This window comes from Carassius auratus, chromosome 24, assembly GCF_003368295.1.
Source record: "Carassius auratus strain Wakin chromosome 24, ASM336829v1, whole genome shotgun sequence".
NCBI lineage: Eukaryota > Metazoa > Chordata > Actinopteri > Cypriniformes > Cyprinidae > Carassius > Carassius auratus.
In genome coordinates, this window is record NC_039266.1 from 22434347 (window position 1) to 22447005 (window position 12659).

Below are 12659 nucleotides of genomic sequence, written 5' to 3' on the forward strand. Positions count from 1 at the left end.
TCTGATTCTGATTCTGATATATCATAAAAAAGACAAGTCACTATTTGCAGATTAAACACAGTCGAAACTCACCATAAAACATCATTTAGATCTAAATATATATTTCATAAAGATATAACACATAGAAAAAACTTAGGTAATATATCTTAGAAAAAAAAAAGAAAAAAAAATCAGAGGTTTCAGTCCCGTGCCTCTTAACTTCACCAAACATGCATAGATCCTATGATCAGATCGAAAGATTTTGTTCATAGAGCTGTGACACATGAAAGCAGACTGGCGCACTGAGGCTGCAAAGAAAAACAGCTCGATACTTCACTTTTCGTTTTCATTCATAGCTTCAAGAATCATGCATAGATCATTATTTTCAGAAAATTATCCCAATTAAAATGAGCCCAGAGATACTGTAATCCATGGATGAGATCCAAATATATTGCTGTAACACATAAAACCCAACAGGCACAGCACAACAAATAACTTTAGTTTCCCTTTGCACTTTTATTAATAACTTCATGAAACATTAGATCATGCAAAATCATATGTCATTTTTTACAAAATTCTACAGATTAAAAGGAGCTCAAATTCATCATAATTTGTTCACTTGCTCTAAATATATTACTTACGATATTATCACACACATGAAATCATTCAACTGAGAAAATAACATAGGTTACGTTTCCATTCATAACTTCATGAAACATGCATAGCTCGTGGAAAGTGTTAAATTCTCTCGATTAAAATGAGCCCAATTATACAATAATCTGTCATTCAGATTTGAAGATATTCGTAATCGAATTATAACAAAACAAAACAAAAACTTTTTTTTAAAAGGTTTTACCTTTATAACTTCATGAAACATGCTCTGATTGTGAAAAATGGCATATCATTATTTACAGCCGATTCTCCAGATTGAGATGAGTCCAAAATCAAAACAATCCATTATGATCTTTCATATATAAATAATATCTAAACCCATGAATCAGTTGGAGAGCTCTATTAAACATTTTCACAGAACGTAGTGTTACAACCCCTTGGATCAAGGAGTAGCAACATGAATAGAGAGTCCATACAACATAATCAAATTTGCACAAATATGTGTTTTAATCAGAAAACAGCCATAACCACATTGAGGTAAAACATAAAAAAAATATAAAGATACAAAAACACAACATCAAGCCTTGGACTGGAGAGCGTGAGAAAGTCCGCCTGACCACCAAACAGCAAGACCAGCAAAGACCGAGCACCAATCTCCTTCCCTCCAAAGGGTAAGAAAGCCAGCATCTTATAAGCAGCATTGTTAATCACAATCAATTTTCCACACCTGCATCACAGCACTTAACCTAAAGACACAAAAAGTGTTACCCCATGACACCTGCTGGGCAAAATAAAATACTACAGCCCCTTGGATCGTCACAGTAGATTCAGACTATAACTTTTGACTCTCCTTGCTATATTCGTGGAGTTATGAGTTGGTATTTTTGTGTATGGCACTCAGAAAGCAACAGTATTTAAATAGTATATTTTGACGAGTCAAGAGCTAAACAAAAAGTCCTGTTTCATTGCAAAATACTGTAACTTTTATAAACATTATACTATCACCACAAAATGTTAATTAATATTTATTAAAAAATAAATATTTCATAAAACTGCAATTAAATTATATTATTTCTATAGTCTATACAAAAAAAGACAAAATAATAAGGCTGAATAAGCTGATCTATAGCATGTCAAATGATGGTTGCCTGTCTGTGAATGGTACACCCCTCTAAGCTCACAGAAGTGGTTTGACCCAAGTCCTCAGCAGCCAATGACATTGACCCGTTCAAACTGATTTTTAACGTACTTCACGTGTACTTCACGTGTATTTAACACGTGAAATACACGTTAAATACACGTTGAATACGCGCTGATTTTTAACACGTAAACAACACGTATTTAACGCGTTAAATACGTGTTGTTTACGTGTGAAATACACGTATTTAACGTGTTGTTGACGCGTTAAAATTCACGTGAATTTGACCCTTTTGGCCTTCCATAATCACATGTGGCAGTGAAGTGTCGAGTCAGACGTTCACGCGTGATTCACGTGTAGCAGTGAAGTTATTTATTTATTTTTTCCCTAACACGGATCAGAACACGGTCCTCACACGGCTCATTGCTGTGTGTGAGGCAATGCACAATTATGGCGCTCCGATGAGATCTTTAATATGACGTTGTAACATGCACTCGTCTCACTGAACGTCACGTCTGCGTCTGTCGAACGTCACGTCTACGTCTGCCAAACGTGACGTCTGCGTCTGCCACATTAAAGTTCGACTTTGTGAACGTCACATCTGCATCTGTGTTCTTCCGTTTTTTTTTTTTTTTTTTTTTCATCAATAGCGCACATTTATATAGAGTACAAAAATTAATTAGTATGGTGAAATGCATGAAGTGTGTTTCTTTTTTTCTTTTCTTTTTTTTTTCTTATCCATATATTTTATTTTAGGCAAGCCTTGTTGATTTGTGAAGAAGGCTAAATTGATCAAACATATGCTCATTGTGCTTCCTGCTGCTGGCCTCTTGGTTGTTCCTTAGAAATAATAAAAAAACGAATGTTCCAAACATATTTCTAAAATAATTTAATAAAGAAACGAAAATAGATATGACCACTTTGCCATTAAAAAACAAAACTGAAATATTGTAATTGCTGCAACATCAGCTGTGTATGGGAAAGAGAGAGAGCAAAAGACAGGGCATCAGTCAGACTCGGGACTAGAATTCTGATAAGCTGTGCAGGGCTCTATTCGTTCCCTTGTTTCAACAAGTTCCCCTGGGCTTCGCGGGCCTCCAAACTGCCCGGACCCTTATGCACCTTCATACCCATTATTTTCTCTTGCAAATATAACAAATGGTATAATGTTTTTTTTTTTTTTTTTTTTTTTTTTTTTTTTACATCAGTTAAACAAGAACTCAATAATAACAGACTTCTGGTTAAGACACACCATATTGCCTATTTTTGCTCTATTTCACCAATAAATATAGCTCATTCCAAACAGAGGCACGGTGCTGTTTTGTGTCTCTGAGCATCATGAATGTGTTTGATTCCTGAATTAATCAACCGTTTAAATGATCAATAACTCACTTATTACAGTTTTTCTGAATGCTTAAGCGCTAATCGTGATTCTTGTAGCACAATTTCTAAAACTATTAATATGTATAGCAAAACCACTCACTGAGTTTGCAAAACTTAAAGCACAAACACTGCTTTGCACTCAGTTTGCAATTTTGTAACACACTTGGCAAAACTGTAGGCACAATCCACTGCACAACACTCTTTTTGCAGAACTTTAAACACAACTCACTGCTTACACTCAATTACCAACACACTCCTAGAAAAATTATACACATGTATGGCTATCATTAACACTATTTTGCCCACTGTCTGGCACACTTTCACATGTGAAAACTGTTTTAGATCATTAGTTCACTTTGCAATCAGCCTAAGCACTATAAATAAGCCACAGGTAAGCTGTCTGTGTGGAGTACAATGGATGGAGCAGTAAGAGTGAGAAGAGTGAGAATCAGAGGAGGCCGAGGGAGAGGACGTGGAGGTGAAGAAGCGAGAGGGTTACAGGAAGTTAGAGGAAGAGGACAAGGAGGAGCAAGAAGAGGACGAGAAGGGGAAAGAGGGAGGGTAAGAAGAGTAAGAAATAGAATAACTGATGACATTAGAGCTACAATAGTGGACCATGTCATCAACCATGGGATGACTCTGAGGGAAGCTGGCCAACGGGTTCAGCCTAATTTGAGCCGCTACACTGTGGCAAGCATCATTAGGACATTTCGAAATCAGAATCGGTAAGTACTTTGTAGCACTGACATACTCAAATGAGAAACACAACAGCACCATACATGCAAAAATACTGAAATTGTTACTTTAAAGAATTGCTAGACGAGTTCCTAGACGAGTGAGTCTTTTCCCCGGCCAATTCAATGTAGATGAATTATTCCGTTTATTTTTATGAAATCCTTTTTGAAATTACTTTTTAGGGTTATTTTGTTTTTATCTTTTTACATTTTTAATGTAGCCTACAGCACTTGATTGTCTTGATGGCCAACCCATCGATCGCAATCGGCTGCTAGATCTGAGACTGTTGCTGTAAAATAATAAAGGCTGTAAAATATATTATGCCTGATTAATGTTAAATTTTTCAAGCACCTCTCTTCTTATATTTTACATTTAAAATCTAAATTATGATTATAATATAAAATTTTATTATTCAATATTATTTTTCCTTTTTTTTTTTTTTTAAATGTAAGCTTTTATTCAGCAATAATGTTAAATTATAAAGATATCTATATTTTGAATAATAATCTGCCAGGATACACGAATCAATCCTGTAAAAATATCATAGAAAAATATTAAGCAGCACAATTGTTTCCGACATTGAAAATACAGTGAAGGACCATGTCTCAAAGAAGACTGGAGTAATGATGGTGAGAAAAGGCTGATATTTATTTATTTATTTATTTATTTAATTGTCGTGTCCTTGATCATTATCGTTGAGAAAACCTAAGATAAGCTTATTTTAAGCTTGATGATCAGTGAATTGATATGCTTCACATTCTGCGTAGTCAGTTCACAGCAGTGATGGAAATTAATATTTTCCAACAAAGGTTATTTTCACCCTTAATGGGCATTTTATATTTTTTCCTAGAAGAGTGCATTATATTTAGAATCAAATTCTTAAATTCAATCAATATAGTGTCTGCAAAAAAAATAAAAATAAAAAAAAAATTTTTTTTATACGAATTATATGAAATTCAGGGTTGTTACCAAACCAATAAAAATCATTATAAACGAAATGTATCTTTGCAATGCAGAGGAAACACGCTGCATCTGAAGAGGCATTTAGATGTATTTACACACTGTTTAATGCAGGACATGAATCATTTAACCTGCAGTTACAAATGCAGAAATAATGTTTTGATATTTTAATCCTAAAACGTTGAATAGCTTACTGATATTTACAATTATAAAGAAAAAGAAAAATGGAAAGGTACTTTAAATGTGAATTGAAAACCGCCAGTAGGTGGCAGAATTACACTATTACAGTTTTTTTCTGATTGCTTAAGCACATTTTTTTGTAACTATTGGCTATTTTTGCAAAACTCTAAACACAAATAAGAAAACCTTTCACCCAATTATCAAAACATTGTACTTCTCTTGCAAAAGCGAACACAGCTAGATTAACTCTTCACACCTTCGTAAAAATTGTGTTTTCATATCAAACAGTAAACACAAGCCTCATCTACTAAGCACACAATGTGCCAACTACACACTGATGGTACGAATACAAAACACATCTGGCTTTTGCTTTCTCTGTGTACAGATGTCAATTTGAGGTCATACTTTTGTCATAGTGTCATGTAAACATATACAAGGATCCAAACTTCAAGTATTGGTGTTTATTCACACTCATCAAAACCAAGACAAAGTCAGAACACAAAATTTCACCAAAAAAAGACGATCAGTCTACATCATGTCGTCTTTCTGGGTCCGGCCACAAAATTTGGTCCACATCACATGCGATATCCTCCAGTCCAAGACACCGGGGAAAATATCTCCTTGAATGCCGTATCCAGGCCTGACATGATGTCTGGTCAATATCTCCACATGCCTCCTCCATTGCCTGTAAAAGGGCTACCTGTTGATGAGGATGACGGTCGTACACTTTCCAGCGCCAGGCAGAGAAGAACTCCTCGATGGGATTTAAGAGAGTATGGAGGGAGCTTGAGTGAGTGCCATGAAGGATGGGTGGTCTGTAAACCAGTTGCGGACCAAAGCAGCCCTATGGAAACTAACATTGTCCTATATGATGACATATCGTGTATGTTCTGGTCTCTGAACAGTGAGCAAGTCATGTAAGGTGTCCAGGAATGCAATAATGTGTGCAGTGTTCTATGGGCCTATGGTTGCATGATGGTGAACAACAGCATTTTGGCTTATAGCTGCACACGTGGTTATGTTACCACCACGTTGTTCTGGGACATTGATGATGGCACGGTGTCCAGTAATGTTCCTGCCACGTCTCCTGGTTTTACTGAGGTTAAAACCGGCCTCATCTACAAAAAGTAGCTCATGTCCCATGGCATCTGCTTCTAGTTCCATCACTATCTGGACAAGACAAAAACGAATGCAACACATCAGGCCCATGCACAGCACTACAGTATGCACTTCCGAATTCAGAACCAATGACACTATAGCTTACCTGCACATAGTCATATCGCAGTTGCTTTACACGTTCTGTGTTTCTCTCGAAAGGAACTCTGTAAATTTGCTTCATTCTTATTCTGTGGCGCACAAGTACACGACTTAGTGCAGAAATGCCTACACTGTGTATATTTTGAAAGATGGTGTCATTATCAATTATGCACTGCTGTATTTCGCACAGTCTTATTGCATTATTGGCAATCACCATGTTCACTATATGGGTCTCTTGCTCTGGAGTGAACATTCTTCTTCTGCCCCCAACATCTGGACGTCTAGCAATTCTGTAAAGTAACAATTTCAGTATTTTTGCATGTATGGTGCTGTTGTGTTTCTCATTTGAGTATGTCAGTGCTACAAAGTACTTACCGATTCTGATTTCGAAATGTCCTAATGATGCTTGCCACAGTGTAGCGGCTCAAATTAGGCTGAACCCGTTGGCCAGCTTCCCTCAGAGTCATCCCATGGTTGATGACATGGTCCACTATTGTAGCTCTAATGTCATCAGTTATTCTATTTCTTACTCTTCTTACCCTTCCTCTGTCCCCTCCTCGTCCTCTTCTTGCTCCTCCTTGTCCTCTTCCTCTAACTTCCTGTAACCCTCTCGCTTCTTCACCTCCACGTCCTCTCCCTCGGCCTCCTCTGATTCTCACTCTTCTCACTCTTACTGCTCCATCCATTGTACTCCACACAGACAGCTTACCTGTGGCTTATTTATAGTGCTTAGGCTGACTGCAAAGTGAACTAATGATCTAAAACAGTTTTCACATGTGAAAGTGTGCCAGACAGTGGGCAAAATAGTGTTAATGATAGCCATACATGTGTATAATTTTTCTAGGAGTGTGTTGGTAATTGAGTGTAAGCAGTGAGTTGTGTTTAAAGTTCTGCAAAAAGAGTGTTGTGCAGTGGATTGTGCCTACAGTTTTGCCAAGTGTGTTACAAAATTGCAAACTGAGTGCAAAGCAGTGTTTGTGCTTTAAGTTTTGCAAACTCAGTGAGTGGTTTTGCTATACATATTAATAGTTTTAGAAATTGTGCTACAAGAATCACGATTAGCGCTTAAGCATTCAGAAAAACTGTAATAAGTGAGTTATTGATCATTTAAACGGTTGATTAATTCAGGAATCAAACACATTCATGATGCTCAGAGACACAAAACAGCACCGTGCCTCTGTTTGGAATGAGCTATATTTATTGGTGAAATAGAGCAAAAATAGGCAATATGGTGTGTCTTAACCAGAAGTCTGTTATTATTGAGTTCTTGTTTAACTGATGTAAAAAAAAAAAAAAAAAAAAAAAAAAAAAACATTATACCATTTGTTATATTTGCAAGAGAAAATAATGGGTATGAAGGTGCATAAGGGTCCGGGCAGTTTGGAGGCCCGCGAAGCCCAGGGGAACTTGTTGAAACAAGGGAACGAATAGAGCCCTGCACAGCTTATCAGAATTCTAGTCCCGAGTCTGACTGATGCCCTGTCTTTTGCTCTCTCTCTTTCCCATACACAGCTGATGTTGCAGCAATTACAATATTTCAGTTTTGTTTTTAATGGCAAAGTGGTCATATCTATTTTCGTTTCTTTATTAAATTATTTTAGAAATATGTTTGGAACATTCGTTTTTTTTATTTCTAAGGAACAACCAAGAGGCCAGCAGCAGGAAGCACAATGAGCATATGTTTGATCAATTTAGCCTTCTTCACAAATCAACAAGGCTTGCCTAAAATAAAATATATGGATAAGAAAAAAAAAAGAAAAAAAGAAACACACTTCATGCATTTCACCATACTAATTAATTTTTTACTCTAGATAAATGTGCGCTATTGATGAAAAAAAAAAACGGAAGAACACAGACGAGACGCAGACGTGACGTTCAGGCAGCCAAACTGTAAAAGTTGCAGACGTAGACGTTCACAAAGTCGAACTTTAATGTGGCAGACGCAGACGTCACGTTTGGCAGACGTAGACGTGACGTTCGACAGACGCAGACGTGACGTTCAGTGAGACGAGTGCATGTTACAACGTCATATTAAAGATCTCATCGGAGCGCCATAAGTGAGTAGCAGATTTTGCAAAAGATACACCTCATAGACGTGAGCCTTCATCACACGCAGGTTCCTCATGCAGCCGCGGAACGCTTCTCTGGAGCTCAGACCGTTCTGCTTCACATCCGCAGATTCAGGACCGCAGATATGGGCCACAGTTCTAGGACCCTAGTTTTTCGTGACAGCGCCACCTACCGTACTGGACGATATAGCGATGGCTGCAGTTTCAGGACCCTGTTGGTTTAGGTTGCAGTCACGTTACTTTGTATATAGCATCAATATATTAATCTCAGTAGTATTTGTTTTTAAATGTGATTTTTGATTCAAAATGCAGCAGAGGTTAATTACTAAGTGTGCTTTGAGTCACAATTTTAAATTTAAACATGAATTTACACAAAATATAAATGAAATATAAATTTTGTAAAATTGATGTATATCAATTTTATAACAATTGTAAAAAATGAAGAACCTTAAGAATCTTAGTCTCTTGAATTATACAGTATATTGATTAACCTCATTGAATTAGCTCATTATCAGGTAAATTAAAGTTGGAATCTGCGTATGGAGTCACTAAATTACTGCCAATATTTTAAAAGTTGTTGAGAGGCAAGACAAGACACAAGAATGATTCAAGAATGTTTATATATATATATATATATATATATATATATATATATATATATATATATATATATATATATATATATATATATATATATATATATATATATATATATATATAATTTTTGCGACAACATCACAACAGCACCAAAAGTGAACCCCTTCTCCATCAGTTGCTGCATGGATAGAATGGCTGTAGGCTTCAACTCTAGAGAAAGAGAGAGCGAGAGACAGAGAGAGATAAATAAGAAACATTTGTTTAACATATTCAAATGGAAATATATATATATGAAAAGTGAAAGTCCTTGCAGCATGTGGTGCATCTCTTCAATTCAGGCAGGGATCTCCCTTTTTGGATTGTTATATGTATCTTGAAAAAGAGAGAGTCTACTTGTTAGAATATTTTGAGATCATGAAAATCCAAGATGGCTGCCGGGAGGCTTGCCCCGGTACCTGGTCTGCTATTATGTTTTGCACTTTTGTCTGTGTTATATGTGAGGAAAACATCATGCATCACATCATATAGTCGTGAGGAGTTGTTACATATCAGGAGGATTACACCTGACAATTTGGAATTATTTGCCAACATTCCAGAGGGATATACTGGATGTAAACAATACTGGATCGCCACCATGGGGAAATACATCTAGCACTAAAAGACGGAGAACTGGAGTGGTCTCCAGGTTCAGGAGATGGCCCTACCAGCCCCCACTACCGGCACTTATCTTATCAAATGTGCGATCCCTTAAAAATAAAATGGATGAACTTCTGCTTTCAACACAAACGAACAGGAATTACAGTGACTGCTCGGCCTTGTGCTTTACCGAGACATGGCTGGATCAATCGGTTCCTGATGAGGCGGTAACCCCCCCTGGCTTCACTATCTTCAGAGCCGACAGGTCAGTCAAACTATCTCTCAAATTTAAAGGAGGGGGTTTTTCTCTCATTGTAAATCAGCGCTGGTGTAACAATTCAACAATCCTTCATCGTCACTGCTTTCCCGATCTTGAATTCATCAGTTTGAAATGCAGACCATATTACCTCCCGAGAGAATTTGCCTCAATTATACTAATTGGTGTTTACGTTCCACCACAAGCTAACGCTAACACAGCCATTAGCGATATCTCCCAACCCCATCTCATCTGTTGAAAACTCCAACCCTGATACGTCTGTCATCATGTTAGGTGATTTTAACCACACAAACCTTTCATCTGAACTCCCAAACTACAAGCAACAAGTCACTTGCCACAGCAGAGATAGCAAAACACTGGATCACTGCTACATCTCTGTTTCAGATGCTTACCGGGCATTCCCGAGGGCTCCACTGGGGAGGTCTGACCATGCTGTGTTGCTCCTCATTCCGAAGTACAGACAAAAGCTTAAATCCGTTAAGAAAACATCCAAATCTGTCAGGCAGAGGTGGGACAAAGTCATTGTTATGCAAGTCACAAGTAAGTCTCAAGTCTTTGCCTTCGAGTCCTGAGTCAAGTCGAGTCAAAGATGAGGCAAGTCCCGAGTCGAGTCAAAAGTCAAAGCCAACAAGTCTCAAGTCGAGTCCAAAGTCCTACCATTTTAGTTTCGAGTCATTTCAAGTCCTCTTACCACAGAAATAAAAAGGTCGTTGACATGATGTTGGCGAGGTTTTCCATCTGAGTGTGCACACTAATGTACCTCATATAATCCGGGTTCAAAAATCCCTATTTTTGTTAGCATGAACCAGCAAGGGAGATGTGCGTTTACTGTCTCGTTGATACAGTATGGTACACCCGATAAGGTGATTATCATTCATTCAAAATTTACCTTTCTTTGTGCAACTTCAGGTGTCGTATGTCACCTGTACGAGAAAAAAATCTATCCGTGGCAACGGTTTTGCATTCCATCCCCTCAGTTTATAAACTGTACTAACGAATTCATAAACTGTTCCCTTGGTTTAACAAATCGTGCCCACGAATTTCCAATCCGTGCTCTCAGATTTTGTAAACCATACCATTGTTTTTGAATCCGGATCCACAAATTCATAATCCGTGCGCACATTTTTGCAATCCGTTCCCAAGGATCTGTAAACCGTACTTACTGATTCATGCAGCAAGCTACGTGTTAACATACAGTTTTACTGAATATTATTATGTGGAATAGGTTTAATAATAATAAAGGAATAATCTTGATTGTTATTGTACAATAAACCTGGCATTGTGACTAACTCTGGAGTAATTTTTTCCTCTGTTGTAAATTGTTTTGGATAAAAGATTCTTATGCATAACCTGTATAATAATATATATATAGGCTAAATAAATGAGTCCAAGAAAATAGGGTAACACTTTAGAATAAGGTTCCATTAGTTAATGTTAGTTAATGTATTAATTAACATGAACAAACAATGAATAATACATTTATTACTGTATTTATTCATCTTCGTTAATGTTAGTTCATGAAAATACAGTTATTCATTGTTAGTTCATGGTAATTCACAGTGCATTAACTAATGTTAACAAGCACAACTTTTGATTTAAATAATGCATTAGTAAATGTTGGAATTAACATGAACTAAGACTTATAAATGCTGTAGAAGGATTGTTCTTGCTTAGTTCATGTTAACGAAAGTAGTTAACTAACATTAACTAATGGAACCTTATTCTAAAGTGTTACCGAAAATAGTTCATGAATTGCTTTATTTTTAAATAACCTTTGACAGTTTTGTAATTGCTTGTGTACAATTCTTTCTTAACATGCATGAAGACTTATTTTTGTGATTTTATTATACTAAGCTCCATCCACCCCACCTGCCGGAGTTAGATGCATGTTTCACTGTTAATGTTATTATTAAATAATGAGGCCAAAAATAACATTGCATTCAGTTAGAGGGAAAAGGAATGAAAACATAACCGGCATATTATTTGTTTTGTATTGCTTTTTACCCTTATTTTCTTCTTCTTTTTAGCATTTATTTTTTTGGCCGTAAAACACAGGCGGCTGTGTCTTATCCTATTGGTGATTAATGTAAAATAAACGCAAAAAAGAAGACCGTGGACTCATTGGATACTATGAAAAATAATGTTTAATAAACAGAAATGAATCTGCCGGTGGGGGCGGAGCTACAAATGCATGTCAGTTTACAGATTGCGAAAGCGTGCGCACGGAATATGAATTCGTAGGTACGGATCATAGACTTTATAAAAAATATCATAAAAAAATATGGACGTAGTGTCCATATTTTTGGACACCCATAGACTCCGCAATAGTGGTTTTGAAGCGCAAAGTGTGCAAAGCGGGCCGTTGCCATCTTGGCAACGCGTCACCGCGCGACTCTCCCGGATAATCGAAAATGGGCAAAAGGGCGGGAGCTGATTGCTGAAGCCACGCCCAAGTAGCGCGACGGCATTATCAGCAGCGGCAATCCACCTGTCACTCAAGTGGCCACGCCCTTAATTATGCAGAACTTTAAGTCTTAATATAATTTAAACGGATGAGTTTTTAAAAAATTCACCCCCTCACAGTTGTCATGAAGGGCAAAATTTGCTATATAGACTAAAATCATTTTTTGAACCAGGCTGTAAACATGTTTTTTTCTGCTGTAAAGTTGGGCATTTTAACATAGGGAGTCTATGGGACTGACTCTCTTCTGCAGCCAGCCTCAAGCGGCCAGTCGATGAATTGCAGTTTTAGTCACTTCTTTATTGGCTTCACGAGAGAGAGTGGGAGGTTGCCGCTCGGTACGGATGCAAAAACCGAGGGTACGGTTTACAAATT

General features: G+C 37.1%; 1 long non-coding RNA gene across 1 annotated transcript; it reads right to left on the reverse strand.

Moving 5' to 3' along the window:
* Positions 1 to 5321: 5321 nt before the first annotated feature.
* LOC113042780 (uncharacterized) lies at positions 5322 to 7640 on the reverse strand. The gene is made up of 3 exons (XR_003275628.1): positions 6459 to 7640; positions 6252 to 6333; positions 5322 to 6157 (listed from the first exon to the last, which is right to left on the reverse strand). It is a non-coding gene; the product is annotated as an uncharacterized LOC113042780 (long non-coding RNA).
* Between the last annotated feature and the right edge of the window lie 5019 nt (positions 7641 to 12659).